Raw genomic sequence first — 22,597 nt, forward strand, 5'->3', positions numbered from 1 at the left:
GCAGCTACAAAGGCTCTTCCATTAAAATGAGGGCATTAATTAAGAAGAAATGGGATCCTGAAAAGTGGAATGGAAACATATGAAAAGATCTTGATAAATCTGGGGACCTTCAACCATGAAATTCTGTGAACCTCCTTCAGTAGCAGAAGTAGCCCTTCCATTCTGTCTAAGGAGCTCAGCCCTCATTAGCCTAAAGATCTGTAATGGCCCTCCTTGACAAGGCACTGCTGGTCCTCTCCAGGAACTACCCTCATGACCCTCTTTGCTTTCAGACTTACAATGAGACTCTCAAATCCCAGCAGAAACCAAAACATGAGGTAAAGTTACCTACAAGGAAGCAATGTACATAAAGAACTATGTGAGTTTTTCTGAGTACATAGACAGAAATTTGAGCGATATTTATAGGAATAGACATTTAGAATATGGGATTGTGGTGGAAGTATATAAAATTGGGTCAGGCTGAATTTATTGATATGGGCCCACTAAGCATTGATTTTGGATGAAATATTTTACTTCAAGGGGCTAGGGATGACTCTAACATTTGATAGGAGAAATATACTAAAATATGGACCCAGTAATATTCTGCACTAAATGAAGTCAAAATGCCAAAACTGTCTTATTATACAATAGAGGGAAATATTCAAAGACTTAGAGTGATTGGACCGTTAGGATGGAAATATCAGGTAAGACCTGTGCATTCATCCTAAGAGGGCACAAAGGACACAACTTTTCCCATGACTCTGAGAAATAAATTTGTAATTCATCCTAGAAAAGCTTTGTGGTGGGTCATAAATTATGGTGGGAACCACTATCTTGGACTGGCATCTCTAAAGCCAGTGGGGATAAAGGGGTTCTTGGTGGTCAAGAACAAGGTGAGTCTGCTTACCATAGTGGATAGTGTAGCCAAAGTAGTAATCGTAACAGTCTGACCCACAGAAATCCATAATATTAGCCAGCAGATCATGATATTTCTAGAGAAAAAATAGATGGTATCTCAGAAGGATAGTGGTGAAAGGAACTCTTTCCATGCACAGAACTTTGAACAATATACCTGGTTGTTCATTTTGCCTGGAAAGAAAATAGGCAGAGGTATGAGTCTATATCAATTTGTGGGCTGTGTCCAATAGTTGGACTGAATGATCAAGGACTTGGAGGGAATGTAATTAGTAAATTGATGGCAAGGAGGTTTGGTTGATATATGTGGATAGATCTTTCCAAGTTGCATAGCATTATAGAGCGTTAAGATATTCGTGTCCCATGTAAATGGTCACTAAAGAGTGACCTCAGTAAAGGAAGATTTTAGAAATCAAGCAGATAAGATGACTCATTCTGTGGATACCAGTTAGTGTTTTTTTTTCCTGGAAACTCTTGTCATTACCCAATGGGCTCATGAGCAAAGTGACTATGATAATAGAAATGGAGGTTATATATGGGCTCAGCAACATGGGTTTTCACTTACCAAAGCCAGTGTGATTATGGTCAGTGTTGATTTCTTTAAAAAGTGCTGCTTCTTCCATGATGGAAGTTATCAAATGTAATCAACCTATCATGCAGTAGCTGACTGATCACCCCAAAGAAAGGAGTTGTATCAGCTGCTCAATACTGGCTTTGCCAACATTTAAATGTTAAAACCCTAATGCTAATGTGATTATACAAAAAGATGAGAACTTTGGGCAGCAATTAGGTCATGAGAGTGGAGCTCTCACAAATGGCATTGGTGCCCTTATGAGAAGCGACTACAGAACTAGCTAGCTGTCTTTCTGCCATGTGAGGACAAAATGATAAATTGGTTGTTTACAATCCAGAAAAGAACCCTCACCAGAATCTGACCATGCTGGCACTTTATTCTTGGACTTCCAGCCTGCAGAACTGTGAGAAATAAATTTCTGTTGTTTATAAGCCACTCAGTCTGTGGTACTTTGTCATAACAGTCCCAACTCAAAGAGTGTGTATATGTATTAAAAGGTATATATGAATACATTTTTGTGTATATACATATATAAAAATATGTTTTCTTTCCTGTTTTATTACTTTATCATCTAACACAGATAATCATAAACTTTACATCTCAGCTTTTAAGTTACAGGATATAAAAGGAGAATTAAAGGCTGAGGATCACACCATAACTTTGCATCCTCTTTTGGAGAAATGACTAGCATGATTTTGGTGTTTGCAGGATATTTGTATCATATGAGGAGATAATTTACCTTGTTTATTATCTTTATTTGGAGATTAAATACAGCTTAAGAAGATGTGTCTAGGGGTCTAGTTGATAAGTGGTGGAGTGTGATGACTTTTTTGATGTGTCAACTTGGCTAGGCTATAGTTCTCAGCTATTCAGTCAAACACTAATTTAGGTGTCACCGTGAAGAAATTTTGTGAGTGTAATTAGAGTGCCTAATCAGTTGACTTTAAGTAAAGGAGGTGATTCTGGATGATCTTGGTTTACCTTAAATTTGGGCTGAGGCTTCTGCAGGAGAGAGAGGGAGAAAGAGAGAGAGGGAAAGAGAGAATGGAATTCCACCTGCAGACATTTGGCTCATTGCCTTACACCTATAGGTTCCAGTCTTTCTGTGATCTTTCTTTCCTGGATGCCTATTCTACAGAGCACAGAGTTTAAACTTTTGGACTAGCTTAGCCAGTCACCAGAAAGATATAAGCCAATTTAATGTAATAAACATATTTTAAAATATACAACATAGATATGCACATAAGAATATATGTGTATGGTGTGTGTGTGTGTGTGTGTGTGTGTGTGTATCTTCTACAGGTTCTGCCTTTCTTGTTAAATTCTGACACAGAGTTTGCGGAATTCCAACCTTGGCATCACAGAGCAATGTTTAGAAGAGGGGTTTGAAGCTAAGAGACAGTAAGGTAACCAGCATATGGAGTTTTCCATGAAGGGTAGATTAGTGATTCCATAACTGCACAAACAGAGGTGGGCTTGGAGAGTGTAGGGAGCTTCCTCTTTTCAGGGGTCTGGAGGAGAAAGGCCCATATAGGTGACTGTAATGCAATTCCCTTCATCCTAACCATTTAGAAGCAAAATCCGTGACTAGGTGAGGGTATTATGTGGTTTGTGTGGTCTGGGAGAGAGAGCTCAGTGTCTAAAGGACTGTGGGGTGGCAGCTGGACCTGTGGTATAGTTCAGAACTTCCAAGGAAAAAACCAGCATAGAATAGGGAAAGATGGATTTCTTGCTCCGTCCTTGCTCAGAGGGCCTTGGGAAGGCAGCCCTGTGATAGAGGATATTGGCTCCCAGGCCTTTCAGAGTCCTCCAGGGCAAGTAGTGTCCCAGGGCCTCTAACTTCTTTCTGTTCCCTGCCATGTTTCTGACAGTGATGGGGTTCACAGGATCAGCAACTATATCAGGTTTCATGGCAAAAGCTCTTTATGAGAGTAGTTCATCTGATCCCCAGCCTTACCAGCAACATTGCAATAGGGACTAGCCTAAAGTAGTATGGGAAACCTGGATACAGAAAAATAATTGGGGGGATATTCTGGTAGTAGCATGATATCTCCAGCACATTCTAAGACTCTCAGAAATATTATACCCTTATTCCAGTTATTTTAGTAATTTATAAAAACAAAAGAAGAAATAAGAGTCACAACTTCAGTACCTGCAAGGCAGGAAGGTAACATCAATGAATGAAGTGGATCAGGTTGACTCGGCTAGGCTATAGTTCCCAGCTAGTCAGTCAAACACTAATTTAGGTGTCACTGTGAAGAGATTTTGCAAATGTAATGAATGCTGACAAACCAGAGAAAACGTGCTCCATCTAAAACAGGAAACACCATATAGCTCTGGCCTACTGAAGCCAGGAGGGAGCTTAGCCTACTGCTGCCAGATCTGATTTTAAAGAGAAGCCAGAGAAAATCCAGATTTTGATACATCTTCCAATTTCTTAATGTGCATCACTTTTTTTCAAGTACTATGTGATTCAAATAAAGTACATCTGTGGGCACCTGTTTGCAATCTCAGCTCTAATCGTTAGTGAGACAGGAGTAAAGCAGAATTAGCTTAATCTCATTTCCTTCCCTTTCCTTTTCCTCTTTCCTGTCATGCTCTCCAGGTCTGTCTGGTATGTAATCCTTTAGTCCTTTTATTTCTCCAACTAAGAGACTCATTGGTCATCTCAAATCGTATTACAAAGTAAGTAAAAGAGGAAATATCCCTACTCATTTTAACAGCTTTGAAACCTGAGGCAAGAAACCACATAGGTAAACACTGAGACTTATTCAACGCATTGAGTTTGAAAGGACTTGGTGATAAATTCAAATGCAGCTTGATGTTTTAAGAGTATATATTTTTAAATTTTTTGTATGTATTTTTGTTTTTTTGCTGTGTTATGGCCTTCCAACAGCACCCAGTATCATGCAAATTTAAATCAGTGTTTAAGGGAAGCACTTAGAAAGCAACTATCTGAAAGTGCATATTTTGATATAGCATCATTGAACACTAATTAACATCTGGCTTACTGAAGAAGCTGTCAATCCTCTCTTTTTTCTATGAAATATGCTACCTAAGTTCTTCAAATCTGATCCTAGCCTGCAGTCAGCACCTTCCTAGATTCTTTCCAACAAGTCATTTTGAACCTGCATCCTGAATCTATCTGTGGGTTGCACTGATTTCAAAAAAAATAAAAAAGGAATTTCAGGTAAGGCCCTGACAGAGATGATTATCAGTTAAGTTACCTGCTTTTAAAATATTTTCTCCCAACATGAATTTGAATATTGGCAGCTGTTTAGAAGGATAAGCTATTTCAGACCAAGAAGCACAGAAAGTAAATTTACCCCCGTGGCTGCTGGCAATAGAGAATAGGAGTTCAATTGGATTTTCTAAACTGCAAGGAATAAAAATTTCTTGGTTTTGTTTTGTGTCTGAATGTTTTCTATGAAACTAAAATCGAACACAGAGCAGTTAAAAAGAGATCTGAACATTTTCCTATAGGGGATTTTTGAAATGGATAACTGCTTTTGCTAACGAAAAAGAAAAAGTAAAGTGTAGAGCTAAAGGTGGGAATTTTACAAGGTGATAAAATTCAAATCCAAGAAGACTAAGTCATGAAGATTGTATCTTCTTTCATGTTTAATAATGCATGGATCTTTCAATAATAAATATCGATGAAGATATTTCATTAACTATTTTGAGTATGATGTTACTAAATATATATATATACACACTAATTTATTTATTAAATATAGCAAATGCTAGGTTGTCACAAAGGCAAAATAAAACAGAGAAAGTGACTTTTTGTCTAGCTAATTGAGACAGAAACCATCCTATTCAAGGAGAGAGAGATTTACATTCTCCAAAACCCATTTCAGTAGTTCCCATTGATCATACGCACAGGATAATAGCTAATTTCTTCATTTTCATTTGCCTATTTGTTTCAAATTATGGTGAGTGGTGTCAAAACAGGATATTGTTTGGGCAAACACAGAAACCAGCTCATCTGCTGCTCTTCATGAGTTCCTTGCCCTGCTCTTTCTGCTTGTGGAGATCAGTGTTCAGTTATCTACACCCATCATGGCAGGTTGCTTATGATGTCTTCAGTATTCCAGTGGTTCCTGTCGCAGTCCTCGAGTAAGCTCAGGGCACCTAAGACACAGGTAAATGAGGAACAGCATGAATTTTCTTAGTGGGGATAGGAAAGTCAGAAAACTTGAAGCTTGTTCTTTTCCTGTCCACTTCCTGAGTGTGCCTTTGTTTTTAAATATCTGTTTACCTGTGAAAGAGCTATGGAAAAATAAAGTTGGCATTCATTTTTTGGGGAGGGGGTGGAGGGATGGGGGAGTGGGGATGGAGTCTCGCCCTGTCACCCAGGCTGGATTGCAGTGGCGCAATCTCGGCTTACTGAAAGCTCCACTTCACGGGTTCATGCCATTCTCCTGCCTCAGCTGGGACTACAGGCACCTGCCACCACACCCGGCTACTTTTGTTTTTGTATTTTTAGTAGAGACTGGGTTTCACCGTGTTAGCCAGGATGGTCTCGATCTCCTGACCTCGTGATCCACCGGCCTCGGTCTCCCAAAGTGCTGGGATTACAGGTGTGAGCCACCGTGCCCGGCCCGCGGTTAGTATTCTATATGAGAAAGAACTTTGTTTCTCAGATACGTAGGCAATACTGATTCAGCTACTCATTGGTTGTATGAAGCTCAGTGATACGTTCAATCACTCTAGAGTCAGTTTTCTTTTTGTAAAAGTGGGTCACTACATCATACTACCCTGGGGATTGTGAATTGGCCACCAGAATTTTTTGCTGCTTAGCAGGTCATCAAAAAATAACAGCTACTATTATCATTATTAAAACTGGCACCTAATTTCCTTGTTTTCGTTATCCTTCCCTGTCAGCAATACTATGGAGCAGGTGGGTATCTTAGATAAAAAGTTCCAGACATCTTAAGTAATATAATAAAAAGTACTAGTTATAGTACAACTACTTTTCTACAATTTAAAATACTTTTAAGCTTAAAAGGGTTTCTGTATTGACTATTTCATTTGATTTTCAAAAGCCTTTAATAATTTGGGAAAATAGCATTATCCTTATATGTAATTTGGCCTTATTGCATAATAAACCATTCCAAACTTAGTAGTTCACGTCAACACTGTTTTATTGCTTATGATTATGTGGGTCAGAAAATTTAAGTTGAACTCAGAGGAGAAAGTTCATATCAGTTAACCTCAAGATGCTTAAAACACAAGTGAATTATGTTGGCTGAGCATCACTGGGGCTGGTACAGCCAAGATGACCTCACTCACAGGCCTAGACTTTGACTGTTTATATAGATACCTTGGTTCTCTTCCACAAGGTCACTCTCTCCACGTGGCCTCTCTCTCCAATAAGATAAAAGGGTTCCAAAAGAGCAAAAGCAGAAGCTGTTAGGCCTCTTAAAGCCTAGGCTGGAACTAACACAGCATCACTTCTGCTGAATCTTCTTGGATAAGGCAAGTTATAAAGCCAGATTGAAAGAGAGAGGAAGAAGACTCCGCCTCTTAATGTGAAAAATCGCGTGTGTGTGCACAGGAATGGGTGGAATGATTGGCAGCTACTTTTGCAGACGATCTGCCAGACCTCATTTTACACAGGAGGAAACTGAGGCCAAAGGAAGTTAAGCCACTTGTTTAAGGCCAAAGGAAGTTATGCCACTTGTTTAATGTCACACAGTCAGAACATGGCAGAACTTGAATAAAAACTCAGTTCTTAAAGCCCAAGCTCAGTGGTGATAAAGAGATAATGGTGAGAATACTCTTTGGAAAAGAGTCAGAGGGAAGGGGATAGTCAACCCTTAATAGCCCGGTTGTGGAGGGATGTAGATACTGAGAAAGACCTGCTATATTTCACTGGTTGATGATATTGGAATGGAAGTTACAGTACTGCCCATCAACTGGTATTACAATGTTCACAAGATGACAACCTGTAGGATTTGGAATCGCAGTTAACCCTGACTTCTGGATTCTAATCAGCACAGCCACATGGTCAAGCTCCATCACTTCCAGTGTCATTTTAGAGAAGGATTTCATTTAAATAATGTATATTTTGTTTCCCAGGGATGAACAGTGTTGCTTTATTCTTCTATATTCAGAACTGCACGTGTTTCCTGAGGTTCAGCACTGTATTACAACTACTCTATATTTTGCGGAAAAAAACAAGCTCAAAATGTGCTGAGTCTTAAACTGTTCATGGAATATTAGTTTGATCATCAAGCAGACATTACTCTAATTTTTCCTACTAATTCATTTCAAACAAACCAATTATTCCAAGTGAAAAAACAAGAAAACAAACAGAAGGTTTGATGGTCACGAAATACAAACAGGAACCAAATGATACAGGTCTTATTCCAAGAGGTTTGGGGTGAGCACTATAAATTAATTGGGATACCATTCTGAGTTTTGGCTTTGATGGCTACTGAGGCATATGTGTCATGGATGACCAGTTGGGCATTCTGTGGTGCCACTGTGGACACCTCCTTTTGGAAATAGGCTCAGGACACCTTGGCCTTGGCCTTCTCAAAGTGACAACCAGAGCCCAGAGCAGTGTGGAGATAAAATAAAGGCCCAGCTATTTGAACTACAGAAAATTATATTTTCTCTTCTCTGAAGTAGCTCCTGATTAAGTAGTTATGAGGTACAGACTCTTAAAACAGTCCTAATTAATGTAGTTACATGTGGACAAAGGAGGTGTTACTGCTTCCTTGGCTCCCAGTCCCCAGCCAGGGCATTCAGATGTGACCCCTATGAATGAATGTGACTGAGGATGGGTAGGATGGTCGAGGGCCCTCTCAAACCAAGCCTAGGCTGCTTTTGTACCTCTGCCAAGTGGCTTATGTAAGAAAGTGTCAGGATGTAGGGTTATATCTCAGGACATCATCCAATGAGCAAGAAAGCTCAACTGACCACTGCCACCCAGCATGTGACAGGTGCCAATTGGATTGTCTTTTTCACTGACTTCTATTACCCAGACTAGAGATTGACCTCTCAATCATCTATCAGTTTCAATTTTACTCCATTGAAAGCTGAGACTTACTTCTCTTCAAATTAATTACTTCTCAGATTGCTGCATTAAATAGGAGCATGCTTCCTGGCTCAACTGCTTTACTTTTCCTTTTGAAATTCTTTTTGATTTTATTTCATTATTAATTTAATTGTACTAATGACTAAAGCTTTCCTCTACTAAAAATTTGTCTACAAATATAGACAGCACCTTTTAAAGTTTAATGCTTAAAGCACTACTTTAAAAATCTAGAATATTTTCAGCTATTCATAGTTCTCCCTTTCCATTTTTGTCACCACAGTCAACAACTTTATAATTATTCCTTAAGGAACCGCCTATGCACAGTCCAAATCAACTCTCTCCAGAGAAGAGGGGCTCTGAGGCCAGGTCCAGGCCTGTGTCCCAGTGACCGGGTTCAGACTTTAGGACAGGGCATCAACAGCTACAGGTTGTCATGTAATAGACTCAAGGGGTAGCCCAGAAGACAGTTCCTCATAGAGGAAGCAAATCTCCTCATAAAAAGCTCCTTTTTGTTGAGAATGTTCTACTTTCCAGGCACTCTGCTGCACATTTTACATGCACAATCTCAGTGAGTCCTTATGACAACTGTGCGTATGGTGCCATACTGATTTAACAGACGAGTGAACTGAAGCTTACTGTGTCTAAGTAACTCTTTCTCCTTAAAGGAGCTGGCAAGTAGAGGAACTCAGATTTGAGTCCAGTTTTGTCTGACTCCAAAGTATTAAACTGCATCCTAAAAATAATATACAAAACAAAAAACAGGTAGTTTAGTAGAGCCTCCAAAACTGTGCTGAGCACAAATGGAGAATCTGGTGTCAGGTATGAGCAAAAGTTCGAAGTAGAAGATAAGAGGAATGACTTGAATAATTCCCCAGCAAAATTCTTATAGTAATTTTGAAAGGGTTTCCACAGCTTGTCCTGGAGTGGGAGGGCTTAAGGGTACAGTTCCGGAATTAACAGAACCGTCAAGAGAATTCAGTAGTGCAAAGCACTCCTGCCAGGAAAAGCCCAGGAGAGTAGCCTGGAGATGTGTGGATGTCTTTCTCTAATAAGTTCTGAACACTCTCCATCTTTTTTGGGTCTAGCCATAATTAATCTTTGCATTATAACTCCAAAATTTTGTAATCTGTGAAAGGAATTACTTGCATATATTCTTTTTAAAAATTTGTATTTCATTTTTATTGATAAATAATGTGTATATTTATGGGGTATAATGTGATGTTATGATACATGTATAGATTTTTTAAATCTGTATAGGTTTAGGGGTATGAGTGCAGTCTTGTTGCATGGATATATTGCACAGTGGTGAAGTCTGGACTTTTAGTGTAGTCATCACCAAACTAGTATACATTGTACCCACCAAGTACTTTCTCATTCCTCACTCCCCAACCCTCCCACCCTTCTGAGACTCCAGTGTCCATTATTCCACACTCTATGTCCATATATATACACATTATTTAGTTCACAATTATAAGTAAGAACATATAGTGTTTTACTTTCTGTTTCTGAGTTACTCTATTTAAGATAATGGCCTCCAGTTTCATCCATGTTGCTGCAAAAGGCATCATCTTATTCTTTGTATGGCTGAGTAGTATTCCATGGTATATATATGACACATTTTCTTCATCCAATCATCTTATGGACACTTAAGATGATCCCCTATCTTTGCTATTGTGAATAGTGCTGCAATAAATACTTCAGTATAGTTATCTTTTTGTTATAATGATTTCTTTTCCTTTGGGTAGATACCCAGTAGTGAAATTGCCGGAATGAATGGTAGTTCTATTTTTAGTTCTTTGAGAAATCTCTTTGCTGTTTTCCATAGTATATGTATACATTTTTGAATTCCAAAATTCTACTTTAGCAATGACCACAAAGATAAAAAGGGCATACTCTTACAACATAATACACTTTTAATTTATGTAAATAAAATTTTATAACATGATAAAAGAATTATGAAACCAGAAATCATTTTATTCTTGGAGAAGAGATATTTACACAATAATAATTATGATAAATAATATGTATTAAGCACTTACCATGTAGCAGATTTTATGCTGAGTGCTCTACATCATGTCACTTATTCTTCAAAAAAACTCTTGTGGGTACATAGTAGGTATATAGTTCTGGGATACATGAGATGTTTTTATATAGGCATGTAATGTGAAATAAGCACATCACTGAGAATGAGGTATCCATCCCCTCAATCATTTATTGTTAATGTTACAAACAATCCAACTACACTCTTTAAGTTATTTTAAAATGTAAAAATAAATTATTATTGACTATAGTTATACTATTATGCTATCAAATAATAGGTCCTTTTCTTTTTTGTTGTTTACTTTTTTTTTTTTTTTTTTTTTTTTAGACAGAGTCTCTCTCTGTCACACAGGCTGGAGTAAATGGAGTGATCTCGGCTCACTGCAACCTTCGTCTCCCAGGTTCAAGGGCAAATAGTAGGTCTTACTCATTCTTCCTATTTTTTTCTACCCATTAACCATGCCAGCCTTCCTCCCACCCCACTACTACACTTCCCAGACGTAGGTAACTACCCTCCTACTCTCTATGTCCATGATTTCAATTGTTTTCATTTTTAGATTCCACAAATCAGTGAGAACATGCAATGTTTGTCTTTTCTATGCCCGACTTACTTCACTTAACATAATGGTCTCTGGTTCCATCCATGTTGTTGCAAATGACTGGATCTCATTCTTTATTAATGACTGAATAATACTCCATTGTGTTTATGTACCACATTTTCTTCATCCATTCATTTGTTGATGAACACTTAGATTGCTTCCAAATCTTAGCTATTGCAAACAGTGCTGCAACAAACATAGTAGTGCAGATATCTCTTTCATGTACTAATTTCCTTTCTTTTGTGTATGTATCCAGCAGGGGGATCACTGGATCATATGATAACTCAAACTGTTTTCCATAGTGGTTGTACGAATTTACATTCCCACCAAGTATATAAGGGTTCCCATTCCTCCATATCCTCACCAGTGTTTATTATTGACTGTCTTTTGGATATAAATCATTTTAACTGAAGTGAGCTGATATCTCATTATAGTCTTGATTTGCCTTTCTCTGATAATCAATGACATTGAATACTTTTTAATATGCCATTTGCCATTTGTATATTTTCTTTTGAGAAATATCTATTCAAATCTTTTGCCCATTTTTTGTCAGATTATTAGATTTTTTTCTTACAGAACTGTTTGTGCTCCTTATATATCCTGGTTATTAATCTCTTGTTGGATGGGTAATTTGCAAACATTTTCTCCCATTCTGTGGGCTGTTTCTTCACTTTGTTGATTGTTTCGCTTGCTGTGAAGAAGCTTTTTAATTTAATGTGATCCCATCTGTCCATTTTTGCTTTGGTTGCCTATGCTTGTGGGGTATTTCTCAAGACATTTTTGCCTAGACCAGTGACCTGGAGATTTTTTCCAAATTGTTTTCTTGTAGTAGTTTTATATCTTGAGGCCTTAATTTAAGTATTTAACCCATTTTGATTTTATTTTGTATTTGGTGAGAGACAGGGGTCTAGTTTTATTCTACTGCATATGGATATCCAGTTTCCCAGCACCATTCATTGAAGATACTGTCTTCCCAGTGTATGTTCTTGTCACTTTTGTCAAAAATGAGTTCACTGTAGGTGTGTGGATTTGTTTCTGGGATCTCTATTCTGTTTCTGTGTTTATGCCAGTGCCATGCTGTTTTGGTTATTATGGCTCTGTAGTATTAATGTAATTTGAAATCAGGTAACGTGATTCCTCCAGTTTTGTTCTTTTTGCTTGGGATTGCTGATATGGTTTTTCTGTGTCCCCATCCAAAACTCATCTTGAATTATAACTCCCATAATTGCCACATGTGGTGGGAGGAACCAGATAGGAGGTAATTTAATTATGGGGATGGGTCTTTCTTGGGTGCCTTAACAGCACCCAAGTCATATCTTGAGTGCTTTTCTGCTTAGAAATTTCTTTCGCCAGATACTCTAAGTCATTTCTCTCAAGTTCAAAGTTCCACATATCTCTAGGAAGGGGCAAAATGCCACCAGTCTCTTTGCTAAAACATAACAAGAGTTACCTTTGCTTCAGTTCCCAACAAGTTCCTCATCTCCATCTGAGACCACTTCAGCCTGGCTCAACATCCCTTTTTCTTTTTTTCTTTCTCTTTCTTTCTTTCTTTCTTTCTTTCTTTCTTTCTTTCTTTCTTTCTCTCTCTTTCTTTCTTCTTTCTCTCTCTCTTTCTCTTTCTCTCTCTCTCTCTCTCTTCTCTCTCTCTCTCTCTCTTTTTTTGACAGAGTCTCACTCTGTCGCCAGACTGGAGTGCAATGGCGCAATCTTGGCTCACTGCAACCCATGCCTCACAGGTTCAAACAATTCTCCTGCCTCAGCCTCCCAAGTAGCTGGGATTACAGGCACCCGCCACCATGCTTAGTTAATTTTTTTCTATTTTTAGTAGAGACGGGATTTCATCATGTTGGCCAGGATGAGCTTGATCTCCTGACCTCGTGATCCGCCCACCTCAGCTTTTCAAAGTGCTAGGCTTACAGGTGTGAATCACCACACCCAGCCTCAGTTTTATAAGGGAAGCAGAGCATAAAAGTTCAGAAAATTTGCAGCCTGACGATACGATAGAAAATTATATTTTCTGAGGAAAAATTCAAACTGGCTGCAGAAATTTGCATAAATAACAAGGAGCTGAATCTTAATCCCAAAGACAATTGGGAAATAGTCTCCAGGGCATATCAAGGGTCTTCTTGGCAGCCCCTCTCACCAGAGGCTCACAGGCCTAGGAGGAGAAAATGATTTTGTGGGCCAAGTCCAGGGTCCCTGTGGTGTATGCAGTCTAGTGACTTGGTGCCCTGAATCCCAGCCACTCCAGCCATACAAAAAGGGGCCAAGGTACAGCTTGGACCATGGCTTCGGAGGGTGCAAGCCCCAAATCTTGGTAGCTTGCACATGGTGTTGAGCCTAGGGGTGCACAGAAGTGAAGAATTGAGGTCTGGGAACCTCTGCCTAGATTTCTGAGGATGTATGGAAATGCCTGATGTCCAGGGAGAAGTTTGCTGCAGGGATGGGGCTCTCATGGAGAACCTCTGCTAGGGCAGTGTGGAAGGGAAATGTGGGATTGAAACCCCCACACAGAGTCCTTAGTGGGGTACCACCTAGTGGAACTGTGAGAAGAGGGCCACTGTCCTGCAGACCCCAGAATAGTAGATCCACCAACAGCTTGCACCATGTGCCTGGAAAAGCTGCAGACACTCAACACCAGCCTGTGAAAGCATCTGGAAGGGAGGCTATACCCTGCAAAGCCACAGGGGCAGAGCTGTTCAAGACCATGGAAATCCACTTCTTGCATCAGCATGACCCAGATGTGACACATGGAGTCAAAAGAGATCATTTTGGAGCTTTAAGATTTGACTGCCTCGCTGGATTTTTGACTTTTATGGGTCCTATAGCCCTTTTGTTTTGGCCAATGTCTCCAATTTGGAATGGCAGTATTTACTTAATGCCTGGACTTCCATTGTATCTAGGAAGTAACTAACTTGCTTTTTATTTTACAGGCTGATAGGCAGAAGGAACTTACCTCATCTCAGATGAGACTTTGGACTGTGGACTTTTGAATTAATGCTGAAATTAGTTAAGACTGGAGAAGTGTTGGGAAGGCATGATCGGTTTTGAAATGTGAGGACATGAGATTTGGGAAAGGGTCAGGGGTGGAATCATATGATTTGGCTGTGTCCCCACCAAAATCTCATCTTGAATTGTAATTTCGACAATTCCCATGTGTCCATGTGAGGGGCCTGGTAGCAGGTGATTGAATTGTGTGGGTGGGTCTTTCCTGCACTGTTCTCATGATAGTGAATGAGTCTCATGAGATCTGATGGTTTTAATAGTGCGAGTTTCCCTGCACAAATTCTGTCATTGCTTGCTGCCATCCATGTAAGATGTGACTTGCTTCTCCTTGCCTTTAACCTTCTGCCATGATTGTGAGGCCTCCCCAGCCACATGGAATTGTAAGTCAATAAATCTTGTTTTCTTCCCAGTCTCAGGTATGTCTTTATCGGTAGTGTGAAAAAGAACTAGTACAATAGCCTTGGCTATTCTGGGTCTTTTGTGGTTCCATATAAACTTTAGGATTGTTTTTTCTATTTATGTGAAGAATGCCATTGGTATTTTAAAATGGATTGCAATGAATCTGTGTATTGCTTTGATTAGTATGGACATTTTAACAATGTTGATTCTTCCAATCCATGATTGTGGAACATTTTTTTTTCATTTCTTGCTGTCCTCTTCAATTTCTTGCATCCATGTTTTATGCTTTTCATTACAGAGATCTTTTGCTTCTTTGGTTAAGTCAGTTCCTAAGTATTCAATTTTACATGTGGCTACTGTAAATGGGATTACTTTTTAAATTTCATTTTCAGATTGTTTACTGTTGGCATGTAGAAATGCTAATAAGTTTTCTATGTTGATTTTGTATCCTGCAACCTTACTGAAATATTTTTTATCATTTCTAATAGTTTCCTTGTAAAGTCTTCTGATATTCCCAAATATAAGATCATGTCACCTGCAAACAAGGATAATTTGATTTCTTCCTTTCCAATTCGGATGCCCTTTAGATTTATATATTTCTTTTTTAAGACTGCTCTAGGTAGGACCTCCAGTACTATGATGAATAACAGTGATGAAAGTCAGCATCCTTGTCATGTTCTAGATCTTAGAGAAAAGGCTCTCAGTTTTACTCCATTCAGTATGATCCTAGCTGTGGGTCTGTTGTATATGGCTTTTATAAAGTTTATTTCTTCTACATCCAGTTTTTTAGGGTTTTTATCATGAAAGGATGTTGAGTTTTCTCAAATGCTTTGTTGGCATCAATTGAAATGATCGTATGTTTGTTGTCCATTCTGTTGATATGATGTATCACATTGATTGATTTGCATATCTTTGCATCCCAGGAATAAATCCCACTTGATCATGAGGAATAATCATTTTAATGTGTAGTTAAATTTGATTTGATAGTATTTTGTTGAGGATTTTTGCATCAATATTTATCAATGATATTGGCCTGTAGTTTTCTTTTTGTGATGTGCCTTTGTCTGGATTTGATATCAGGGTAATACTGGCCTCATAGAATGAATTTGAAAGTATTCCTTCCTCTTCTATTTTTTCAAAGTAGTTTGAGTAGGACAGTTATTAATTCTTTAAAGGTTTGGTAGGACTCAGCAATAAAGCCATTGGGTCCTGAGCTTTTCTTTCCTGGGATACTTTTTAAATTATGGCTTTAATGTTGTTACTTATTTTTGGTCTGTTCAAGTTTTGGATTTCTCCCTGATTCGATCTTGGTAGGTTGTATGTACTTAGGAATTTGTCCAATTCTTCTAGATTTTCCAATTTATTGGCATATTGTTGCTTATACTAGTCACTAATGATCCTTTGAATTTCTGTGGTATTCATTGTAATATTTCATTTCTGATTTCTGATTTTATTTATTTGGATCGTCTCTCTTTTTTCTTAGGTGGTCTGATTAATGGTTTGCCAATTTTGTTTTCTTCTTCAAAAAACACAACCTTTTGTTTCTTTTTTTTTGTATTTTTTTAAATTTCAAATTTATTTATTTATGCTCTGATATTTATTATTTCTTTTCTTTTACCAGTCTTTCATTTGGATTGCACTTGCTTTTCTAGTTCTTAAAGATGCATCATTAGATTATTTACTTGAAGTCTTTTCTCTTTTTTGATGTAGGCATTTATATCTATAAATGTCCCTTTTAGTACTGCTTTTGCTGTATCCCATAGGTTTTGATATGTTGTATTTCCATTATCATTTGTTTCAAGAAAATTTTCAATTTTCTTTTTAATTTCTTCATTGATCCACTGGTCATTCAGTAGAATATTGTTTAATTTCCATGTATTTATATAGTCTGCAAAACTCCTCTTCTTTTTAATTTATAGTTCTATTCCATTATGGTCAGAGAAGATGTTTGATATTATTTCAATTGTTTTGAATGTTTTGAGACTTGTTTTGTAACACACCATATGGTCTATCTTAGAGAATAGTGCATATGCTGAGAAGAATGTGTATTCTGCAGCCATTGAATGAAATCTGTAAATATTTATTAGATCCATTTAGTCTATAGTGCAGATTTTTTTGTTGTTGTTGATTTTTTATCTGGAAGACTTCTTCGTTGTTGAAAGTGGAATGTTCAAGTTTCCAGCTATTATTGTATCAGGGTCTATCTCTCTCTTTACCTCTGGTAATGTTTGTTTTATATATCTGGGTGCTCCAGTGTTGGGTTCATATATGTTTAAAATTATTATATCATCTTGCTGAATTGACCCTTTTATCATTATATAGTTACCTCCTTTGTCTTTTCTTAAAGATTTGGTCCTGAAATCTATTTTTTTTCTGTGTAAGTATAGCAACTCCTGCTCTTCTTTGACTTCCATTGGCATGAAATGTCTTTTTCCATATCTTTATTTTCAGCCTATATGTGTCTTCATAGGTTTAGTGTGTTTCTTTTAGGCAACAGATCAATGGGTCTTGTTTTTCCATCCATTCAGCCAGTCTGTCTTTTGATTAAACAGTTTAGTCTCTTTATATTTAATGTTATTAGTGATAAGTAGGGACATATTCCTTCTTTCTTTCCTTCTTATCTTCCTTTACTGAAGGTGATTTTTCTCTGGTGATATAATTTAGTTTCCTGCTTTTTATTTTTTGTGACTCCATTGTATGATTTTTGGTTTGAAGTTATGATGAAGCTTGCAAATACTATCTTATAACCTATTATTTTATGCTGATAACAACACTGTTTGCATAAACAAACAAACAAGCAAAAAGAAAATGAATAAAACACTACACCTTAACTTTGTCTCCCGACTTTTAAGCTTTTTGTTGACTGATCTTTCTTAAGACTGAGAATGTCTTGAAAAGTTGATGTAGTTACAATTTTTGATTGGTTTATCATTTAGTCTTTCTACTTAAGATAGGAATAGTTTACACATCACAGTTACAATGTTATAATATTCTGTGTTTTTCTGTATGCTTATTACTGCCAGTGAGTTTTGTACCTAAAGGTGATTACTAATTGCTCATTAGTGTCCTTTTCGTTCTAATCGAAATACTCCCTTTAGCACTTCTTGTAGGACAGATTTGGTGTTGATGAAATCCCACAGCTTTTGTTTGTCTGGGAAAGTCTTCATTTCTCCTTCATGTTTCAAGAATATTTTCACTGGATTTACTATTCTAGGGTAAAAGTTTTTTCCTTCAGCACTTTAAATATGTCATGCCACTCTCTCCTGGCCTATAAGGTTTCCACTGAATACTTTGCTGTGAGATGTATTGGAGCACCATTGTATGTTATTTGTTTGTTTTCCCTTGCTGCTTTAGGGTTCCTTTCTTTACCTTTAATCTTTTGGTGTTTGATTACTAAGTGCCTAGAGGTAGTCGTCTTTGGGTTATATTTGCTTAGTGTTCTCTAAGCTTATTGTACTTGGATGTTGGTATCTTGCTCTAGGTTTGGAAAGTTCTATGTTATTATCCCTTTGCATAAACTCTCTACACTTATCTCTTTCTCTACTTTCTTTTTAAGGTCAGTAACTCTTAGATTTCCCTTTCTGAGGCTATTTTCTAGATTCTGTAGGTGTGCTTCATTGTTTTTTATCCTTTTTTGTTGTTGTTGTCTCATCTGTGTATTTTCAAATAGCCTGTCTTCAAACCCACTAAATCTTTATTCTGCTTTGTCTGTTCCACTATTAAAAGATCCTGATGCATTCTTCAATATGCCAATAGCATTTTTGAGCTTCTGAATTTCTGCTTGATTCTTTTAAATTATTTCAATCTATTTGTTAAACTTATCAGATAGAATTCAGAATTCCGTCTCTGTATTATCTTATATTTCTTTGAGTTTCCTCAACACAGTTATTTTCAGTTCTCTGCCTGAAAGGTCACACATCTCTGTTTCTGCAGGATTGGTCTTTTGTCTCTTATTTAGTTCATTTTGTAAGGTAATGTTTTTCTAGATAGTGTTGATGCTAGGAGATGTTTTTCAGTGTCTAGTCACTTAAGAGTTAGGTATTTATTGTAGTCTTTACTGTCTGGGTTTATTGGTGCCCATCCTTCTTGGGAAGGCTTTCCAGATATTTGAAAGAACATGGGTGTTGTGATCCAAACTGTGTCTCCTTTAGGGGGCATCCCAAGCCCAGTAATATTGTGGTTCCTGAAGACTCAGATTCGTAGAGGTCCCTCCTCGATGGTCTTGAACAAGTTCTGGGAGAATTCTCTGGATTACCAGGGAGAGACTCTTGTTCTCTTCCTTTCCTTTCTCCCAAACAGAGTCTGTCACTCTGTTCTGAGCCACCTAACATGAAAAGTGCAGTGACACAAGCATCCCTACGGCCACCACCACTATGACTGTGCTGAGTCAGACGTAAAGTTAGCACAGCACTGGGTCTTGCCCAGGGCCTGCTCTAATCAAATCCTGGCTACTATTTTTATTCAAGTTCCTGGGGCTCCACAATCATCTGGTGGCAAAGCCAGCCTGGCCTGTGTCTTTCCCTGTAGGGTGGCAAGATCCCCTCATCCTTCCCACCTGTCCGTCTTCTTTCCAAAGTCAGAGCAGCCTTACTCTCTAGTCACCACCATCCCAGGCCACGAGTACTACCAGACTACTACCAATGTTCCCTTAAGGCCCAGTGGCTCTTAAGTCACCTTGTGGTTAATACTGCCTGGCCTGGGACTCATTCTTCATCACAGTGGGCTCCCCTCTGGCCCAGGGCAGGTCCAGAAATGCTGTCCAAGAGTCAATTCCTAGAATCAGGAACCCCAAGAGCCCACCTGGTGCTCTGCCTACCTGTGGCCATGCTAGTGCTTTTAGCCAGCAAGTCTTATAGGCTTACTCAAGGCCCTTGACATAGAACCTGGGTATTACTGCTGGTTATTCAGGGCCCAAGGGCTCTTCAGTCAGCATCTTCATAATGCTGTCAGGACTGGGACTTTTCCTTCAATGCAATGGGTTCCCTTCTGGCTTAGGGTGTGCGTAGAAATGTCATCTGGGATCTATGGCCTGGAAAGGGAGCCTTATGATTCTGACCTGTGCCCTATTCTGCTATGACTGATCTGGTATCCAAAATGCAAGACAACAACCTCTTTACTCTTTTCTCTTCTCTCCTTAAGCAGAAGGGAGGAGTCTTTTTTGGAGTTATGAGCTGTGCAGCTAGGGGTTAGGGGAGGCGTGATGCCAGCACTCTCTTGGCTTCCCCAGCTGATGTCTCAGTGTCTTGTGTCCCCCCGCACCCTCCCCCTCCCACCCCAGTCCACTGTCTCTGGGAATATTTCAGTGCTAGGACTTGCCTAAGTGTTGCAGTACTTATGGCCTAGACTGCCTTTCAAGGTTATTTAGAGACACAGCACTCTAGCCCTCTGTGGTGAGGTTTGTGGGAACTCAAGCTCTGACCGTTGGGATCAGGGATTCCCCTCTAGCTAGGACTGATTTAAATACTCCCTCTGCCGGCATGAGTCAGCTGAGTTTGGTCCAGTTTTTATTTCTGCTCTAACAGGACAGCACTGGGTTCAATGCCTCACAATTTCTGTGATATCCTTCCCCCAGTACCCAGAGAAACTCCCCACATCACACTGCCACTGCCGGCAGGTAGGGGAGTGGTGATGATTATTAGAGACTGCTTTTTATAAATCTCTTCAGTTTGTCTTTCAGCAATATGAGGTTAAAAGTAGATGCTGTGACTGTTCACCTGATTTTTGGTTCTTATGAAGGTGTTTATTTTCTGTTTTGCTGGTTGTTAAATTGGTGTTCTTGTGGAAGGGACACTTGGTGGAGTCTTCTATTCTGCCATTTTGCTTTGCCTTGTTTTTTATGTCATTTGTTATTTTTTGCAATCCAATGAGGTGACTGCTAGCCTCATTTTACAAATGGAGAAACTAAAGTCTAAAGTGAGGCTAAATCTTTGGATTCTAATAGACATTATCCTGATAGCAATTAAATTGTATTCCGTTAACAATATATTTATTTCCCTTAGTCTTGGAAGTGATTCTCCTTACATCTCTTTACATCAATGGCTCTTAGATAGAAGGCTCATGGTGCAGAAATTTAAATAACCTGTCATCAGAAACCTGCCTGGATGCTTATCTTCTTATTTTATTTTCTTCCATAGCATTGCTTTGCAAACTTCATGTGCATACAAATCACCTAAGTATTTTGTTAAAATGCAGATTCTGATTCAACATATCTAGGGTGTGGCCTCAGATCCTGCATTTATGACAAGCCCTCAAGTGATTGGTATGTGGCCAAACACTTTAAGTAGCAAAGATTAGGGCCTTGTTACTGTTTTAATCTGTTCAGGCTGCTAAAACAAAATACCATAGACTGAGTAATTTATTATCAACTGAAATTTATTGCTGACAGTTCTGGAAGCTGAGAAGTCCGAGATCAAAGCACTATAAGATTCTGATGAGGCCCTGTTCCTTGTAAATGGCACCTTCTAGCTGTATCCTCACATAGTGGAAGGAGCAAACAGGGCTCTTCAACCTCTTTTATTAGAGCACTTCTATGGTTTGAGTGTGTCTCCCAAAGTGCATTTGTTGAAAACTGAATCTCAGGTGTTGGTTAGTTATTGCAGGAGTGGGTTCCGGATAAATGGATGAGTTAGGACCCTTTCCTCTCCCTCTGTCAAACTCTCTTGCCCTTTCACCTTCCATCATGGAGGACACAGCAAGAAGGCCCTCACAAGATTCAGGCCTCTTGACCTTGGACTTTACAGTCTCCAGAACTGTAGGAAATCAGTTTATTTTCTTTCTAACTTACCCAGTTTGTGGTATTATGTTATAGGAACACAAAACAGACAAAGACAAGCACTAATTCCATTCTTAAGAGTAGAGCCCTCATGATCTAGTCACCTCCCCAAAATCCCACCTCTTAATACCACCACATTTTAGATTATGTTTCAACTGAAGACACAAACATGCAGACCCTAGTAGCTTCACACTAGCAATGTTGAATTAATTCTGGGTGTCAATGAAGGCAGCCCCAGCTTAGGTTGTTGGGTGAGTCCCTAAATGTTACATACAAACCTTGTGAAGACATGGGAATTGGGGCTAATAGGACAGCATTTTCTGAAGATATCTATTGGCAGATGAGGAAGAAGATTTTAGTCTCCTTGTTCTCCAGTAGCAGGTACAGGTTTGAATTACCGTACTGCTACAAGCTTACTTTAGAATGTTTACATCAATACCTGGCTCCAGGGTTATTTATGTTATATTGGGTTGGTGATTAGGTGCTATTGTGTAATTAAGTGCTATTGTAAGATTAAGAGTTCACAGCTCCATGGCTGGTACTGGTAAATAAAATATTTCTGATTATTGTTTTTAGTTTTTCCTGAAGGCTAGATAGAGACCAGGTGCTTTATATTAATGTAAGTGGCAGCACAATTCTGCACAGTGAATACATAGAGAGAAGCAAGAGCAACTTGCCTCATTTTACACAACTGATGTGCTTTACAAAGTTATCTTTAACTTGAAATTGTGAATATAATTTTTCCAATGACTTACACCATGATTTCAGATTAATCTTATATTATTTTTTGTTGCTGTATAATAGGCAATGAGCCTTAGCTTATTTTTCTGTTTTTTGTATAAATAATTATGTAACCTTGAAAAAAGTGGCAGCTTGCTTGAGAGATAATGTACCCAAGAAGGTCAGCAATACAGTGTTGTACACATACAATCACACACGGCACACAAAGCTCCACGAGATAGTTTCTTTTCATTTTTTTAAATTAAGATCTATAAACTGTTGCTTCTCTTTAAATTACACTTAATAAATTCTTCCTAGAGATCAGATCTTGACAACAAACTTACAGTAAAAAAGAATAACATTTGGTAAAAAAAAATAGTTTTTTTTTTTTGTTTTTTTTTTTTTTTTAGATATACTTTAAGTTCTGGGATACATGGGCAGATCGTGCAGGTTTGCTTCAAACCACCACATGCCATGGTGGTTTGCTGCAATCATCAACCTGTCATCGACATTAGGTATTTCTCCTAATAATCTCCTTCCCTTAG

This window comes from Papio anubis, chromosome 2 (assembly GCF_008728515.1).
Source record: "Papio anubis isolate 15944 chromosome 2, Panubis1.0, whole genome shotgun sequence".
NCBI classification, from domain to species: domain Eukaryota; kingdom Metazoa; phylum Chordata; class Mammalia; order Primates; family Cercopithecidae; genus Papio; species Papio anubis.